Genomic DNA, 20,418 nt, shown 5'->3' with positions numbered 1-20,418 from the left:
CTCTTGGTGGCTCTTGTTATTATGTTATTTTTATTGATGACTCAACCAGAAAAACATGGGTATATTTCCTAAAACAAAAATCATATGTTTTTGAAACTTTTAAGAAATGGAAAGCTTTGGTTGAGAATGAGACAAGAAAAAAGTTGAAGTGTCTCAGATCGGATAATGGAGGTGAGTATTGCAGCAAAGCATTTGAAGATTATTGTTCCTTAAATGGGATTCGAAAGCAGAAGACAGTTCCAGGAACTCCACAGGAAAATGGTGTGTCAGAGAGAATGAATAGGACCATCATGGAACGTGCGAGGAGCATGAGATTGCATGCTGGATTGCCCTTACATTTTTTGGGCAGATGCTGTACATACTGCTGTCTATTTGATAAATAGAGGACCTTCAACCCCTTTGGATGGTGGTATTCTAGAGGAGGCATGGACTGGTAAAAATGTAAATTATTCTTTTCTAAAAACTTTTGGTTGCGAAGCTTTTGTCCATGTTGATAAAGAAAACAGAACCAAGCTTGATGCTAAATCTCAGAAATGTACCTTCATTGGATATGGGATAGATGAATATGGCTATCGGTTATGGGATTTTGAAAATAAGAAAATAATTAGAAGTAGAGATGTTATATTCAATGAGAAGGTTATGTATAAAGAACAGATGCAGGAAAAGAAGCATGAACAGGACAAACAAGAATATGTGGTGTTGGATGAGATTCCTGAAAATGAAATGCCACAGGTACCTGATGCTCAGCAACAACAGATTGTCCCACAAACTCCTGAAAGTGTTAGATGTTCTACAAGGACAAGTAGACCCCCTGAAATATTTTCTCCTTTTTTGTATTCTATTTTATTAACAGATTCTGGTGAACCAGAAGAATATGAAGAAGCAATGCAGGTGGATGCCAAACAACAGTGGCAACTAGGCATGAAAGAGGAGATGGACTCCTTGATGAAAAATAAGACTTGGGACTTAGTCCCTTTACCTGCAGAAAAAGGAGCCTTGCCTAACAAATGGGTTTATCGGCTGAAGGAGGAGGAAGGAGGTCAAAAAAGATATAAGGCCAGACTTGTGGTAAAAGGTTTTGCACAGAAAAAGGGTATAGATTATGATGAAATATTTTCTCCAGTTGAAAAAATGACTTCAATTAGAACTGTACTTAGTCTTGTGGCTGCAGATGATTTACATCTTGAACAATTAGATGTCAAAACAGCTTTTCTCCATGGAGATTTGGAGGAGGAAATTTACATGTTGCAACCACAGGGATATGAGGTCAAAGGTAAGGAGAACTTGGTGTGCAGGTTGAAGAAAAGTCTATATGGCCTAAAGCAAGCACCCCGACAATGGTATTTAAAATTTGATAGTTTCATGGCTGAACACGGTTATCATAGATGTCATTCTGATCATTGTGTATATTTTAAGAGATTTGATAATGGCAGTTATATTATCTTGTTGCTTTATGTTGATGACATGCTTGTTGCTGGGTCTAACATGCAACATATAAATGATCTTAAACAGAAATTAGCCAAGTCATTTGCTATGAAGGATTTGGGTGCAGCTAAGCAAATTCTCGATATGAGGATTACACGGGACAGGAAAAATAGAACCTTGAATTTGTCCCAAAGTGAGTATATAAAGAAGGTGTTGAAAATATTTAACATGCAGGATGCAAAAGCAGTTAGTACACCTTTGGCTAGTCATTTCAATTTGACTAAGGAGATGTGCCCAAAGGCACAGGAAGAGGTTAATAAAATGTCTAACATCCCATATTCATCAGCTGTTGGCAGTCTGATGTATGCAATGGTATGCACAAGGCCAGATATTGCACATGCAGTGGGAGTTGTGAGCAGGTTTATGAGTAATCCAGGTATGGAACATTGGAATGTTGTGAAATGGATTCTTTGGTATTTGAAAGGAACTACTACGAAGGCATTATGTTTCAAAGGATCTAATGCTGCTCTAAGTGGATTTGTTGACTCTGATCTGGCGGGTGATATTGATTCATGGAGGAGTACTACAGGGTATGTTTTTACTATAGGGGGAACTGCAGTCAATTGGATTTCTAGGCTGCAAAAGGTTGTTGCACTTTCAACCACTGAAGCTGAGTATGTTGCTGCTACAGAAGCTAGCAAAGAGATGATTTGGTTGCAATGTTTTCTAAAGGAATTGGGTCAGACACAAGAGGATAACCCATTGTATACTGATAGCCAGAGTGCCATTCATCTTGCGAAGAACTCTGCTTTTCATTCAAGGACAAAGCACATTCAGCTCAGGTACCACTTCATCCGAACTATTTTGGAGGAGGGTCAGTTACGGCTTGAGAAGATTCACACAAGTGAGAATCCTGTCGATATGTTCACAAAGGCAGTTCCACAGGAGAAGCTGATTTCTTCATCAGTTTTTGTTGGTCTTCTTGATTGATAATTGTGGAATTTATACCAGTCAAGTCCTAGTGTTTTATCCAGCGGATGTTACATGTACAGTGGTGTCGTGTAGTATCAGTCTCCAAGTGGGAGATTGTTCGGTGTGGAGCCTGATCAGTCTCCAAGTGGGAGATTGTTGAAATGTGGTGACTGATCAGCAAAGTACTATACACTCAACATGTATCCTCGCGGGGGTCTGGGGCTGGGCCGGGCCTCAAGCAGGGGTTCGGGGGCGGCAGCCCCCGAGAAAAAAAATTTTGCCATTTTTTGTTGATGAAAACAGACATTGTAATAAAACCCTAAAAAAGGCCGACTTTGTTTGTTGCCCTAAAAATGCATGTTATAAGCGGCTAGGATGCTTAAGGCATTGTAAGGTTGATGTACTATTTTTGCTGGATAATAAGAAAGATTGGACGACTGTGTATGGTGGACGTAACCCATTCTTGGTGAACCACGTTAAATCTCTGTGTTATCTGTGTCCTATTTTATTTCTTTATCTTTTGTATTTAAATCTACATATAATTGTTAGTTCATATTTGCTTCAGATCTGCTTGAAACCCTAACATGTGGTGCCCTTGTCCTCCTAGGACAGGGGCCTGGAGCCCCTGTCCCTACCCCATTTTGGGGCAGGACCCTTCCTAGGGTTGCATTGTTGGTTGTGCATTGGGCTGAAAACTCCCCCGATGTCGGGCTGTGATGAAAATCAAATCCACTAACATGTATTTAAGGGGAATTTGTCCTCTCATTTGTATAAAGTTGAATTTGGATGATATTGGAGTGTGTCAAGTTGCATAAGCGATCAAGCATTCAAGAGCATTCAAGCATTCATTTGCAGCATTGAGTATTCTTGAGTCTCCCTTCAAATCTAGGTGTTGCATTCAAGTCAAGGATTCAACCATTGAAGAGGAGGCTGATTTCAACATTCAATTCCACACAAGCACTTCTATCAACATTACTATCACAACCTCCCTTGAAGTGATTTACAATTTCAATCTTTCATTTACATCTACTTGCAAGTAATTTCTTTCATTACTTGGTTAATTCCAAAGTTGGGGTTTGACCTAAAGGCAAACCCCCAATCCCAACCCATTTTCCTCTCTTTTCTATGTGTAGGTTGCAGGTGCGCAGCTATACTTTTGGATTTGGGCTCCATTTGCAAAGGCGGAAAAACCCTTTTCATTTCGCGGATTTTTCGGAGGACCGTGTACATTCCCACCACGGTCTAGGCAACTTTTCCTCAAATTCGCAGGGTGACTTCGTCTCGACATATTACTACCAAATCCAGGTGCACAACTTCATCCCATATTCTGATCTCAAGTTATAATCAGTTCTTTGTCACTTTTTCATTACATAATTCAATCAATTCCTTTCCATTTCAAACAAGGAAGAGGGGATCAACTTATCATTCTCATTTCATTCAGAATTGAATCTACCATCTTCATGTGGAAAGATTGAATCTAGTGAATTATCCTCTCCTCTTCCAAATGTAACATGGTGAAAATTGTTTGAAGGGTAATCAATAGTGAGACTCTAATCTCTCTTTGAGGGAAAGGGTAGTTTTCCTCTTGATCTATCATTCACCATTTTTCCACCATTATAGTTATAATCATTCTATTCTTTTTTTTAGAATAAGTGTTTATCTAAATCTCTTACTTCAGAATGGATTTCCTTCTTTAACTAGTAATCACAAATTACAAGATACTAATTTAATCAATCATAGTCATTATAGATTCTAGCCAAACAAAAGAATGACTCAAAGATGTACCAACAAGTTTACAATAACTAAGAAACCTTTGTAAGCCCAAAGTCTTACACAATCCCTCTAACTTATTCTTGAAACTAAATTGTGATAAGTACATAGCTCTGAAGTCTTTCATATATATATCACAACTTTCACTACTCTAAACAGATAACCTAACCTAATGTAGCACAAAGTCTCCACCTTGTTATCAATCATAGATAAATGGTTTCAAATAAAATAATATAGCACAAAGCCTACAATATTATATCTATATATGTCTTAATCTAACAACTCTCACACTGCACAACTCAATCCTTAAAGATAATATGACAAGAATGATGACAAGAATGATATAGGAACAATCTCACCATATAATAAAGTTAATCCAAGACAAAGATTGGAAAAAAAATTTATTTCTTTATTGATAGAAGTTTTAGATTTTCCTTAAAAGCTCAAAATCTTTGAAATCTCTATGATCTAGTAGAGTTTTGATGCATTAGCCAAAAGATAAATATTTACAATGAGGTCTCTCATTTATATAGAGAAGAGCCTTGAGAAAATATAGGGATCCTACAACTACTTTGAGTTATTCAAAGTACAGTCCAGTTGGATTTAGGATTTGTATTTTCTTTACATGCAATTACATATGTACCAATAGACATGTAAAATGTCCAAAAAGAAAATTGCAAACTACAAAATATGATAAAAACTACTAACTGGCGGGGGACACTTCTTCTTCATCAGAATTATTTTTCAAAAATTCTTGAAATTTATGGAGGGCCTCCTTCATCTATGATTCATCGGGTTCATTAACATGGCTGGCATTGGCATGAACTTGAGTGACTAAATCTCCTATGATAGCATACCCCTTCTTGTGTTTCTTTAGTAGAGATTCTAGATTATCCAAGCTCACTTGAAAATCTACTACTTTGTCAATAGAAGAAACTATAAATTCTTCTTTGTCCATTTTTGTACTAATTAATAGAGTGAATTCCTAGATAACAAAGTCGACGGGGTAGAATATTTTGTTCCTCATCCAACAACTTGCATGGAAATTTAGAGACTTTGTTAACAATGTCGAGCCTTTCATTGTTGTATTGTTTTCAAGATTTGTGAAGATCCTTGATTAACTGTTCAAAAGCATCCATCCTGTATTTCAGGGCTTCTCATTGCTCAACATACATCTGGTGGGTAGGAATGACTTCACTATCCACAAGAACATCTAATTGAATATCCTCTAGCTTGAGCCAAGCATCAAGGTCCTTTTCTTGCACTTGTAACTCTTGTGACAGTAGATCAAGTGTTTGGTCCAGTTGAGACTTTACACTGTTCAAGTTTGTTGGTGTAAATAATTATTCATCTTGGATATTATTACACCTTACTTAAGTTTACTTAGGAAATGCATTTCATAGTAGTTTGGGTATGAGACACTTGGGTGTTTGTGCCACATTGGGATAGTGTGTGTAGGAGAATTTCCACCTTTTATGGTGTGGATCTTGTTATTACTTTATCATATCCACTTATTGTGGAATGATAATTCCACCTTCGGTGGGTGATCCACCTCATGTGGAATATTTTATTGTTTCTCCTACCTACCCACACCTATTTCCTACCTACCCTTGTTTCTTATTGAGCCACATGTCATGTTTGTGTGCTCACATATCCATATAGCCTTACCTATATAAGCAGGCTCGTATTCATTGTAACAACAATTATTGATCATTTTCTATTGATGAGAATACAGTTTATTCTTGTCCTATATTGTGTCTCTATTTTGTACATTTCATTGAGCTCTTGATCTTGGCAAAATCTCACATGGTATCAAAGCCATTAGAGAGTCATTGATTCATCTTGAAGAGGCATCATTGCAACGTCAAGAGGAAGATCTGAGGAGAAGCATCTTTTGGAGGCATCCTAGACCAGATCTGACCTCGTCATTGCATCCAGGTGGCCATTTCCATGAATTTTGGTTATAAAGTCAACCTATTTTGGTGAGAAATTTTTTTTGCCCATTTTGGCTATTATTGTATGGATTTTGAAAAAAAATTAGTACCACAGAACCCCCCCCCCCCATGCTCTTCATACCCTGCATGTGTAGTAGGTTTTGCAGGTGCTCTGGCCACGATACTCTCCTCGGCTGCAGCTCCCGTACTCAACACCTCCCGGCACCGGCCCCCGACACCGGCACCGGCCACTCCGGCCCTACCATCGCTGCCTCAGTGGACCCTACACTACCACCACCACCCAAGTGGACCTACCACCTCTTCCGCCATGCAGACTTCCACCGGCCCCAGTAGCCCAGTTGGTTGCCACATCACTTGCCCAATCCCTATGACCGTACCGCCTAGTCAAATTTTTTGGCTAGTCAAATTGTGCCACATCAGTGCCCAGTCAGCCATGAAGTTTTGGAGACAGCCATACGGTCATCAAATTTAACCCCACAGTTCACTGATGTCATCATTTTTCAAAAATTTTGTAGGCCCCTCTCATTTAGCTTTTTGATTTTGCAGTCCAACTTCAAATGGCCATATCTTGCTCATTTTCGCTCCTTTTTTGGTGCAATTTTTTTTAAATGGGCTAGAATTTCATGTAATTTCACATGGTGAAATTATTTTCTAATTTTGATAGACAATTTTTTCACAATTCTTAGTTTTTGGTGACTATACCTGTTTAATCATCGTTTCTGCAATTTCCAGGTCTCTGTTCAAGCTCATACGAACTCCTTTTTAGGTGCCATTTTTTTTGAAAGTGCATGATTTTTTCTCTACTCTCATAATATTCTATCAGTTTGCAGCAATTGTGGGTAGAAATTGTACTTTTATCATATGGTCTTATTTGGCCAAATTGGCATTTGTATTGCATAGATCTATCTTTCTGATCTTTTGCTTTGTAGTTCTCAGCCTATTGGGGTAGTTGTAAAACAAAATCAGAAGTCCACCTTTCCATTTTTTGTAAGTGGCCTATTGTACACACACTACATATAAAGTGCCAAAATCATCATTTTTGGGGGGGTACTTTGATTGAGTGAATTTAGGGGGTGTCTCTTGTGCTTTTGTGCTCTTATGTTCCTTCCTTTCTACTACTATGGGTTCTTCTAAGTTTCCTCTCTTAACTCCTCATAATTATGCTACTTGGAAAATTGATGCATGGAGTAAACTTATGAAAAAAGGACTAACTCATTACATTGATGGAACTATTGTTGCTCCCGTTGATCCTAAGGTTGATCCAGTTGGTCACTTGGACTGGCTCACTAAAAATATCATGGCAATTGGTACCTTAAGAAAGTATGTATCAAAGGATCTCATTTTTCATATTGAGAAATGTACTCTAATCAAAGATGCTTGGCAAAAGTTTCAAGACTTGTATGGTCAAGTTGATGAGATTAGGGGATATTAGATTGATAGTGATCTCACCATGTTAGATCCCAAGAACTTTGATACTATACAAGATTATGTCACTAAGGAAAATGAGTTGAGGGCACAACTCAAAGATTGTGGCATTGATAAGAAGGATACTCAATTGATCTTCAACTTGATGGGAAAGCTTCCACAAGAATATGCAGCATTTGTTTCTAGTTTCCAAACCCATAGGATGACAATGGGTTCAAGCTACACAATGCCTACATTTGATGCTTTTGCTGAAATGTTGATGATGGAACAAACTAAGTTGATAAGCATGGGCATTCTTAAGGCTTCTAAGTCTCAAGCATTAGTGGCAAATCAAGGGAACAAAGGAAATCAATGAAAGGACAACTCAAACAAGAAGAAATGGCAATTAAAGCCTAAGGACAAAGCATCATCTTCTCCACAACAAGGAGATTCATCCTCTTCCAAGAGGGATAACTCACCAAAGAGGGAGAGACCTACTTGTGCCTATTGTAAAAAGTTTGGTCATGAGGAGCGTCATTGCCATTCTAAGAAAATTGATGAGCTCACACATATCCTCAAAAAACATAACATTGATTTGCCTAATGTCTACAAAAGGATGATTCATCAACTTCCACTTCCACACATTCAAAAAGAAAAGGGCAAGCATTCATGGCTTCTACAAGTGGGAAGACTCACTCTTTTGGGACAAGAAAAGGAAAATCTCTTTGTGCTACTACCAGTCATGATTCAGAAAGATGGCTTCTAGATTCAGGGGCTTCTCATCATATGGCATCTTCACAGTCTATGTTCTCTACATTAGAGCCTCACACCATGCCACAGATTTTGATGGACAATCATACATACATGGATGTGATTGGGAAAGGATCTATTGACATTGGGGATAACTCCTTCAATGATGTGGTGTGTGTACCCCACTTGACAAACAATCTCCTTTCTATCTATCAAATCACACATGGCGCAACTAAGAGAGTTATGGAGTTCACACCTGAGTCAGTTTTCATTAGAGACTTGGAGACTAGAGCTATCATTGCGACTGGGGTGGTTGATCATGCATCTTGGTTATACTCCTTTTTAGATTTTATTGATGATGATTTCACATTTGATGATTCTACACATGATGATCACACTTCTTGTGATGGTTCATATTTTGAGGAGAACTTTGGGCACTTGAACATGGGGATTCTCACATGTGACCCCATTCTTGAGCCTTGTATTTCATCTCCTCATATTGATATCACATCACCTATTGCACCTGATGATGCGGATAGTGCGACAGTTTTTCCTTCATGTGATTTGGTGTAGTGAGATATTCATTGTCTTTCAGCTTCAGATTCATGGGATGATTACTTGATAGACATTGCAGGTTTTTTGGTGGCATCCTACATTGCAGATTTGGGAGACATCATTGATGACATTCATCTTCTCTTTGTTGAAGATGATCCTTCTTCGATTATTGCGAGGGAACTCTCTGACCCTCTTGTTCATTCTCTACATGATCATTCTTTCGAGGTTGACATGATTGTGGATACTTTTGTACAGCAGTTGGAGGAGGTCTATTTATGTTTAGAGGTGACATGTGAGTCTTTAAGACATGTTCTACATCCATCTCTACTAGATCTTGGAGTGCCTTTTTCAGAAGTGTGGAGCAATTTACCACCTTTGGAGGGAGTATCTTTCAGCATCAACATGGGGACACTTGAGCAGTTTTCAGAGATTCCTTTCATCATGAGTTTCTTTAATTCATCTTCCCTTCATGATTGGGGAGACTTCATGGATACACCTTTGGTTTTGTTTCTTCCTAAGGGGAGGAATGTTGTTCAACGTTCGTGGAGAAGTTTCTTCATTCATCATCGAGCTTCTATCGTTGGTGTAGATTCCACATTGAGGGGGGGTTTCCTAGTCTCTCTTCTTCTTCTTCTCTCATAAGGGGGGGACTTTTTCATCACATGGGGTTTTTTCCTTCACATACTTCTATGAGAGTTCTTTGTATCTAGTTTTCATCTCTCTTTTGGGGGAGGGTTTTTTCCCATTGGGTTTTTCTCTCTTTCCCCACTTTGTGAGAGATTTCATTGCATTGGTTTGCATACATTTGCATTTGTACATGGGTACCTAACATGGCCTTGTATCCGGGACCCATCTTGCATTGCTTAGTTGCATTATAGACTTAAGTGCATTCCCCTAAGTTGCACTTAAGGGGGGCTGTTGGTGTAAATAATTATTCATCTTGGATATTATTACACCTTACTTAAGTTTACTTAGGAAATGCATTTCATAGTAGTTTGGGTATGAGACACTTGGGTGTTTGTGCCACATTGGGATAGTGTGTGTAGGAGAATTTCCACCTTTTATGGTGTTGATCTTGTTATTACTTTATCATATCCACTTATTATGGAATGATAATTCCACCTTCGGTGGGTGATCCACCTCATGTGGAATATTTTATTGTTTCTCCTACCTACCCACACCTATTTCCTACCTACCCTTGTTTCTTATTGAGCCACATGTCATTTTTGTGTGCTCACATATCCATATAGCCTTGCCTATATAAGCAGGCTCATATTCATTGTAACAATAATTATTGATCATTTTCTATTGATGAGAATACAGTTTATTCTTGTCCTATATTGTGTCTCTATTTTGTACATTTCATTGAGCTCTTGATCTTGGCAAAATCTCACAAAGTTGTCTAACAACTTGACTAAAGAAATCACAAGTTGTGTTCCTCGTGACAACATTTTGTTTTCCCATGCAGCAATAGCTCTCCCATGCATTGCAATTCATTTATTCCTCTTAACAGCTTCTTCACCAACAGAAGAACCGATTGTCTCAATTACTTCAAAAGACTGAGCAATCTTAGTTAACACTGAAGTAAGCTACTCCACTTGTAGTTTGAGCTTGTCCTTGATGGCTTTATCCTTAGAATATTACTATCAAAGCCTCAAGTGTCACCTAAGAATCTTCTTTGGTACTCCCATGTGTCTACTTCCCTAGCTCAATCCTGCTTATTTGATAATCTATCAATTGCACTTCATTAGTAGGTTTATCTTGTGGTGGAATTTCTACCTCCATATACTTGTTCTTCGATTCATCCACCCTTACTCTTGAGTGATTTTTGGCCTTTTTAACACCTTTTGGTTTAGTAGAAACTATTTGACCAAAGTTAAAGTCATCTAGAGAGATGGCTATCTTTTTCCTTTTAGGTGCCACTTATTACAACCAAAGAGTCAATGTAGGATATGCCCTTGTGCTGGTACTTGCAATCTAGATAGACATGGTATACTGTGACATAGTAGTAGCTACAATTGGTTTAGTGTGTGTCATGACTCGAGATGGATTATTTGAAGCTGAGGTACTTGACAGGGAATTGCATGAACTTATTAAAATCAATGTAGGTGGCATCAAGCATGGAAGTAGTAACTTTTAATAAACTAGCGAAGGAGCAAAGAGAACCAAAAACATTTTCCATTGTTGGATATTGTTGAGAATTTTGTTGGAATGATGTATTGTCAATGATGCCAACATATTCTTTAGTGTGTTCTAGTGTTGCAGTCAGATTATATGAGTTGATTTGGTCAGTGTGTTGCAGATGAGCTATTGCGGTTTAATAGGTTCTGAGGTGCTTATCTCTATTTGATTCAACTAAACTTTTAGTGGTCCGCATGATTATTTGATCGAGTTGTGAGATCCGGTACTAGGACTTTTTTCAATTGTTCATGTTATTTGGTATTTTGGTTTGTGCTCCACATTTCTCCAGAAATGTAATATCTTGATGTGCGGATTTGGCAGAGTGTTTAGGATGTTCAAGTGTTTCCTCGATTCTGATGGTTCATGATTTGGAGGTCCACAAGTGAATCTTTCAGGTTGACAATCAGTTATGTTGGTGTTCTTGACCTTCGATAGTGAGATAATGATGATTCTAGTAAGTTGTGTTGTTGCAATTGTTGTTGTGGTGATTCAAGTTGCTTGTGTATGTATGTTCCTAGATCATGTTTTATCCATGTTGTTGGTCTGCATTGATCGGTGTGCGCATTATTGATCATTTTCTTGATCCGGTGGTGTTCTTCATGTTATGCAACCTTTATGGAATTGTAGCATGTTGTGGATGATCAAGGCATAATTCTTGGAGGTCTTTCATATTTGCAGTGTTGATTTGAGTCCAGACTATGTCTTAGCCGATATTGTTTTGGTTTGCATGTGTTGTAGCATGTGAGGTTATTATTTTGTAATTTGTATTGAGGGTTTAGCCAACCTTGAAATATAGGTTGATGATTTTATATATATACATGTAATATTCATTTGAGAGATGTATCTACATGTGTGAATATTGTATTCATCACTTAGTGGCAGAGGAGAAGAGTTGAGAAGTGTGAAAGAGTGTGCAAAAGTGTATGTGCAGATTTTGAGTATGTGTGCTTAACCGGAACTGTAATCAAGTATTAGGAGATGTTATTTTCTCAGTTAATGTAATCTGGATTGTTGTCCAAATCTTTTTAAGATGGTGAGTCTTCCCCAAGGTTGTAGCCCTTTGTAATTTGAGCAATGAGCTCTAGACAGTGATCTTGAATGCATGTACATTCTCCATTGTAATATTTCACTTACTCCTAATATGGTATTATCTCATTGTGGGTAGGTTCCCTCCGTGGTTTTTCCCTTAACCGATTTTTCCATGTCAAAAATCTTGGTGTTATGTTTGCTATTGATGTGGTGTTAGTTTGTGCTTTAACTATTAATTATCAAATCTAAATTTAAGTTTAAGTTGGGTAGAGTTTTTGTGCAAACTGATTCACCCCCCCCCCCCCCACCTCTCAGTTTGATGCATTGTTGCCAACAATTGGCATCAAAGCTAGATCCTCTGGAAGGATCTTGGCTACTTGAGGAGATCTAGCATGGAAACCTTTTCTTTTAAGAAGGATAGGCTAAGATTTGATGGAACAAATTATACTATATGGAAGAACCGGATGGAATGTCATTTGAGATGCATCGATCAAGACTATTGGAAGATTACTAAGAATGTGTATAATGTTCCTCAAAATGGTCCTACCACTCCTGATGAAATTAAAGAAGTTAAATTCAATATTAGAGCTAAGGAAGCATTGTTGAGTGCTTTGACATATTATGAGATGACTAATGTGATGGATTTGCAGACTACTCATGAGATCTGGAAGAAGCTAGAGACTTTGTATGAAGGTGATAGTCATGTTAAAGTTGCTAAGTTCCAAATCTTGAAGGGAAAGTATGAAATGTTGAAGGTAGGAGAAGATGAGAACATTACCTCCTTTATACAGAGGGTGAACAAGCTTGTATTGAATATCATATGTGTCGGTGGAGTATTGGAAGAATCTGAGATTGTCGCTAAAGTGTTGAGATCATTGCCTCCTACTTACAAGCACAAGGTTGTTGCTATTGAAGATATTTGAACTGTGACAGATGTGACCAGAGATATGTTGTTGGAAAGGTTGTTGCTTTTAAGTTGAGAGAATTTGGTGAAGTCCCTCCTAAATCTGAATCTGCATTCAAAGCTACTATATTTAGGAAGAAAAAATATGATCTAGGAGAAAGTTCTACATCCAGATATGAGAAGCAAATGAAAGAACTTAAAGAAGAAGACAGAGAGCTTAAAGATTTTGAAGCCCTGATTGCTAGAAGATTGCCTAAGAGTGCCGGTAAGTATGAGGGTAAGTTTCCTCTTAAGTTCTTTTTGTGAAATAAGATTGGACATTTTTCTTCTAGATAACCGAAAAGAGATATAAATCCTAAGAAGCCATTGAAACCTTACAAGCCTAAATATCAGAATAAGTGTTATTTTATTGTTGATGAAGGTATGATGGATGATGAGTCTGAGAAGGGAAATTCATGAGATGAATGGGTGTTCATTGATATCAAAGATGAAGATCCGGTAACAACTAATTCTACTAGTTGCATTATTGAAGAGAAAGCTTTGGCTGCTAAAGTTGAAGAGAAAGATGAATGGGTTATTGATAGTGGTTTCTCTCATCATATGACAGGTGATAAGAGTAAATTTGTGAGTATGGAAAAGTATGATGGTGGTGTAGTAAGATTTAAGGATGACAAAGCTGGTATAATCCATGGTAGAGGTTCTATTTCTCTTGATAGTAAGCATAACACTGATGATGTTTTGTATGTTGAAGGTCTAAAGCATAATCTTTTCAGTTTTGGACAGATGGTCAATAAGGGATATGACTTGCAATTCAAAAATAGAAAATGTAAGATCTTGAGTAGCTCAAGAATTGAGATTGCATCAGGTACACAGACCAAAGGTAATATCTTTCACTTGAATTCTGGTAGTAAAAGTTGGTTGTGGCATAGAAGGATGTGTCATGTAAATTTTGACTGCATGGTTAAGATAAGTTCCACTCAAGATGTGAGAGATCTGCCTAAGATTGTAAAGACTTCTAATCCGGTATATAAGGAATGTCAATTAGGGAAGCAAACAAGAGTTTCTTTCAAGAGAAAATAGTATACTTCTAATGGGATATTGGATCTTGTGCATATTGATCTGTGTGGTCCTTCTAGGGTGAGAAGCTTGAGGGTGACAGGTACTTCATGTTGCCAATTGATGACTATTCAAGGATGTTGTGGGTTATCTTCCTAAGGGAGAAATCTGAAGCATTGGATAAGTTCAAGATTTTCAAAACTATGGTAGAAACAAAGACTAGATTGAAACTGAAGTGTTTGAGATCTGACAGAGGTGGAGAATTTACCTTTGGTGAGTTCCTCTTTTTATGAAGAGCATGGGTTGAAGAGATAGTTATCTTCTCTGCAGACCCCTCAACAAAATGGTATTGTGGAGAGGAAGAATAGGACAATTCAGGAAGCTACTAGAATAATGATGATTGAAGGAAATGTTCAACAAATCTAATGGAGAGAAGTTGTGAGTACTGTAGTATATTATATGAACCAAGTTCATATCAAAGGTGATACTGGTAAGACTCCTTATGAGTTATGGTTTAGTCATTCTCCTACTATTAGGTATATTAGAATTTTTGGTAGTAAATTCTATATCAGAAGAGATGAAGATCTGGGGAAATCTGATGCTAAATTTGATGAAGGAATCTTTCATGGTTATACTACTAAGAGTAAGGCCTACTAGTGTTATAACAAAAGATTGATAAAAAAAGTTTAAAGCGCTAATGTAAAAGTTGATGAAGGAAATGTGTATCAACCTAGACCTTACAAATATGATTCAGATGATCAGGATATCAGTGTAGATAAAGGAAAGCAAGTGCATACCCAGAATCATCTAGAGACTGTTACAAAAAAATCTGAGAATGAAGGTGTAGATGCTTGTGTAGAAAAAAGAGTCCCAAAAAATCATGAAAATACTAAGACTCCCAGGTATGTCAGATTGAATCATTCAGAGGATCAGATAATTGGTGATAAGAATAGAGCTGTGATGACCAGGAAAAGAATTGTTGAAGAGTGTTGTTTGATTTCCATGATTGAGCCTAGGGATGCTGATGAAGCTTGTTAAGATGAAAATTGAGTTAGAGCAATGGAAGAAGAACAAAATCACATTGAAAAGAACAATACATGTATTTTGGTTCCTAGACCTAAGAATAAGAATGTAATTTGAACTAAGTGGGTATTTTGGAATAAATTGAATGAACAAGGTGAGGTTGTTAAAAATAAAGAAAGACTTATTTGTAATGGTTATTCACAAATGGAAGGTACTGATATTGAGGAGACTTTTGCTCTAGTAGCTAGAATTGAAGCTATTACATTATTTATTTCTTATGTTGCTTACAAAGATTTAAAAGTGTATCAGATGGTTGTCAAGTCAGCCTTTCTTAATGGTGAGCTGGAACAAGAAGTCTACATTGAGAAACCGGATGGTTTTCAGTTGACAGAGGGAAAGGATATTATTTGTAGGTTAAAGAAAGCACTGTATGGGTTGAAGCAAGCCCCCAGAGCTTGGTATGCAAGATTGCATAGGTATTTGATGAAGCTTAAATTCAATTAAGGTACTGCTGACAGTAATATTTATTTCAAGATTGATAATGATAACATCTTAATTGTTGAAGTATTTGTTGGTGATATTATTTTTGGTGGAAAAGATGGTTTGTGCAAGAAGTTTGTTGATGATATGCAGAGTGAGTTTGAGATTCTATGATTGGTGAGATGAAATTCTTTTTAGGATTGCAATTTTTCATAGTCAGGTAAAGGTATTTTTATATCTCAGTCTAAGTATATGTGAAGGAATTTTTGAAGAAGTTTGGTTTGGATGATGCTAAGCTTGTTGGTACTCCTATGGTAAACGGATGTAAGTTGATAAAAGATGATGATTCTCCAAAATAAAATCAGACCAGATATAGATTTATCATTGGTGGTTCATTGTATTTTACTTAGACTAGACCAAATATTATGAATGTTGTTGGTCTTGTTTTTATATTCCAAGCTAATCCTAAGGAATCTCATGTTGTAGTTGTGAAAAGAATTTTTCAGATATTTGAAAGGAACAGTTGATTTTGGTTTGTGGTATCCTAAAGATGATGACTTTACTTTGAGTGCTTTTACAGATGTTGATTGGGCAGGTGATGTGGATGATCAGAATAGTACTATTGGTGGTGTTTTTTTTCCTTGGAAAGAGATTGGTTGCATGGACAAGTAAAAAGAAGAATTCTATCTCCTTATCTACTACAAAAGATGAATACATTGTTGTTGCTAATAGTTGTACTCGGGTAATTTGGATGAAGAAAATGTTGAAGGATATAAGAGAATTTTTTTATGAACCTACTACCATATATTATAACAATTCAAGTGCCATTAACATTTCAAAGAATCGGGTATTGCATTTTAAGACTAAGCATGTATCAATCAAGTTTCATTTCTTGAGAGAGAAGGTGAATGAAAAAGAATTCAGATTAGAGTATGTGTCTACTAAAGAACAGATTGTACATATTTTCACGAAGCCTTTGCCTAAAGATACCTTTGAGTATCTCAGAGGGAAGCTAGGGTTGATTGCCCCTCCTGTTGAGAACTAAGGTGCATTGAGTTGCATCAGTCCAGTGAGCTTCATAGAGATATTTTGTGCTCCGGATTGATGAGTGTGGCTAATACGTAGGGGGAGTAGTTAGTGCTATGGTTCAAATGTTCTATTTTTGAAAGAGTTATTTGTGTTGTTTTTTCTTTGGCATTGTTGTCAAAGGGGGAGAGGGGCATGTTAAAAATTGCTATATCCTGTGTTGATTTTAGACAGAGAATTTTTTAGAGTTATTAGTTGGTGATTCCTTTCTTTGCATTGATTATTTTTCACATTCATATGTTGATATCAATGCCAAAGGGGGAGATTGTTGGATATTGTTGAGAAGTTTGTGAGAATGATGTTTTTTCATTGATGTCAACATATTCTTCTGTGTGTTCCAGTGTTGCAGTCAAATTATATGAGTTGGTTTAGTCAGTGTGTTGCAGATAAGTTATTGCGGTTTAATGGGTTTTGAGGTGCTTATCTCTAGTTGATTCAACTGAAGTTTTAGTGGTTTGCATAATGATTTGATCGAGTTGTGAGGTCTAGAACTATGGTTGTTTTTCAGTTGTTCGTATTATTGGGTATTCTAGTTTGTGCTCCTCATTGCTCTGGAATTGCAATATCTTTGTGTGCGGATTTGGCAGAGTGTTTGGTACATTTAGGTTTGTCCTCAATTCTGATGGTTCGCGATTTGGAGGTCCACAAGTAAATCTTTCATATTGACAGTCAGTTATGCTAGTGTTCTTGAGCTTCGATAGTGAGATAACGATTATTCTAGTAAGTTGTGATGTTGTGGTTGTTGTTGTGGTGATTCACGTTGCTTGTGGATGTTCCTAGATCACGTTCTATATTTTTTGTTGGTTTGCTTCGATCATTGTGCATGTTATTGATCATTTTCTTGATCTGGTGGTGTTCTTCATGTTATGCAACATTTATGGAGTTGTAGCGTGTTGCGGATTATCGAGGCATAATTCTTGGATGTGTTTCATATTTGTAGTGTTGAGTTGGGTCCAGACTATGTCTTAGCCGACATTTCTTTGGTCTACATGTGTTGTTGTAGCGTGTGAGGTTATTATTTTGAAATTTGTATTGAGGTCTTAGCTGACCTTGAAATATAGGTTGATGATTTTGTATATATACATGTAATATTCATTTGAGAGATGTATCTATATGTGTGAATATTGTATTGATCACTTAGTGGAAGAGGAGAAGAGTTGAGAAGTGTGAAAGAGTGTACAGAAGTGTATGTGCAGAGTTTGAGTATATGTGCTTAACCGAAATTGTAATCAGGCATTAGGAGATGCTATTTTCTTAGTTCATGTAATCCGGATTGTTGTCTCAATCTTTGTAAGATAGTGAGTCTTCCCCAGGTTTTTATCCCTTTGTAATTATAGTAGTGAGCTCTAGGAAGTGAGTCTGAATGTAAGTGCATTCCCCATTGTAATATTTCACTTACTCCTTACAGGGTATTATCTCATTTTTGGTAGGTTCCCACCATGGTTTTTCCCTTAACCAGGTTTTCCACATCAAAAATCTTGGTTTTATGTGTGTTATTGATGTGGTGTTAATTTTTGATTTAACTATTAAGTACCTGATCTGAATTTAAGTTTAATTTGTGTAGAGTTTTTGTGCAAACTGATTCACCCCCCCCCACCTTAGTTTGTTGCATTGTTGCCAACAACCATGTTATCCTAAGGAGTATTTAGGATTGACTCACTTTAAGTGGAGGAATGAATAGATATCATTGGAATTGTGCTAGGAATGGTGGAAACAATTGGTGTAGACACCATAATGGAGATAGAAGGCAAAGATGAAACAATAGATGTAGAGGAAGAACATTGTACACTTGTGATTGATGAAGTAGGTTTTGTCCTTGTTACTGTAGGAGATTTTGAGAGATCCTCTTCCTAATAGTCCTCTTCTTGTTCATGTTCTTCATCATATTCATTCATTTTCACATCAACTTGTTCTTATGCTTGAACAGATTTTCCATCTTACATTTCTTCTTTTCCTTCTCTATCGTAACTTTGAGCTTAGGTCCCTTCTTCGGGGTAGAGACATCTTCCCTATTCTTGATCCTTAACTCTGATTTATTTTTGAGAGGTCTTGCACTGTCTTATTCAAATCCTATCTTGAAAGGTTTCAATTTGATCTCTTTCATTTGTAACCAAATATTCATATTAGCAAGAATGTCATGGAATATTTCCTTGATAGAGGTAGACTCCTTTTGAGACCATTGAATCCTCAAATGAGGAGTCTATGAAATATTATTTTGTATATATTTGGGATCCACGATATCATCTTCATCCTCCATTGTGTTAGGAATATCTACCAAGTCAAGATTCTCAATCTATTCTAGTGTGAGTCAATTGTAGTCTATTCTCCTCACATCTTCATTTGTCCTACATTTGGCCTAGATATCCTTGAAATCATGTGTACATGAGTATAGATATTCTTGAGTTTGTCCTTCATGACATGATATTCAAAGTCTTCCCTCCTCTTGAACCTTTTCATGGTGACCCATTGCATCTCATTCTCCATTTTCTTGGCTTTGTATGATGTAGACATTGAGTAGGGACCAATTGAGAGAGGGAATTTGAAGCCTGCTTTTTGTACCTCAAATTGTTGACCATGAGTAATTATGATCTACTGACTTAATTCCATGAGCATTATCTTGTCATCGGGATACCTTGGTAACATAAAGGGGGCTACTCCATAACAACCAATCCTGATGTATGAGAATGTGATAAATTGCAGGAAAATACACCCGAATATCTTCACAGTGTTTTAGGCATCTTCTAACACTCTTCTCTTCTCCAAGCTCTGATCAAGAGATCACATCAGTGCACTGAAGAAAGCATCATTAACCCTTTTGAAGTGATTCAAGCTCTACTTGAAGGTCAGATAAGGGTAATATTTATGAACAAGGACAACATTTATGTCTTTGTCTGATGTAAGACCTATGAAGTGTCTCATAGATTTTGTAGCATACACTAGATAAGAAGTCATATAAAACTTTAGGGTAGTGGTCATCTAGAATAGTTGTTCACAGATTGATTTACTAATGAGATTTCCCCAGTAGATCATATCCCTGACCTTTTGGATTATTTAGATGAACTGATACATCCATTCTTGGAAGACATTTTAAGTAGGAAGGCCTCTAACCCTACTTGGGAGAGTTACCATGTCTCCTATCTCTTCCCTAAAGTCACTCATGTAGATGAACTTGGGCCACCTAGTGATTGTTAGTCTATATGCCTTCATCAAGTTAGTACTTATTCTCTTCTTGCATTTATCATAATTCTTATCATAGTACTCTTGAGCCATCTCAAATGAAATGTCTGCATATTCTTCTACATCTGGGCATCTAAATATCCTATCAAAGAATTTAGCATCTAGTCTAATGATCACTTTTTTGCTGAAATCTTTCACACTCGTTGTTTCTTTGTCAAAATGAATGGTCACTGCCAGAACAAACTTTGGATCATGAGTTGTAATTGGGAATGATGCAACTAAGTGGAGGCCACTGTTAACAAGTGCAATCATGTTGAAGCTTTGTGGTTATCTTTTTGTCTGTTCCAAGAACTCGGACATGTCCACGTGCCTGATTTTGGTAGCTTTAATGTCTTTGACATTTGAAGAAACCAACCTCTTTGAAAACATGTTCAGCTATTTTTTGTATTTGAACTTCATGCTCTAAAAACTGGAGCTACAATACTATTCGATAATATCCTCATAGAGTTAGAAAAACACCTTATCTGATAAAATTATATATCATTTCAAAACCTGATTTACATTAAAGGAGGAATAAAACTTTCTAATCAAGTCTCAAAACATGATTTGCAAGTACGACAAAAAAATTAGATAGTGTAAATCGGGTTTCAA

The sequence above is a fragment of the Cryptomeria japonica genome, chromosome 10, assembly GCF_030272615.1.
Source record: "Cryptomeria japonica chromosome 10, Sugi_1.0, whole genome shotgun sequence".
NCBI classification, from domain to species: Eukaryota; Viridiplantae; Streptophyta; class Pinopsida; order Cupressales; family Cupressaceae; genus Cryptomeria; species Cryptomeria japonica.
The sequence above is the reverse complement of the archived record's forward strand: the minus strand, read 5'-3'. Positions refer to the sequence as shown.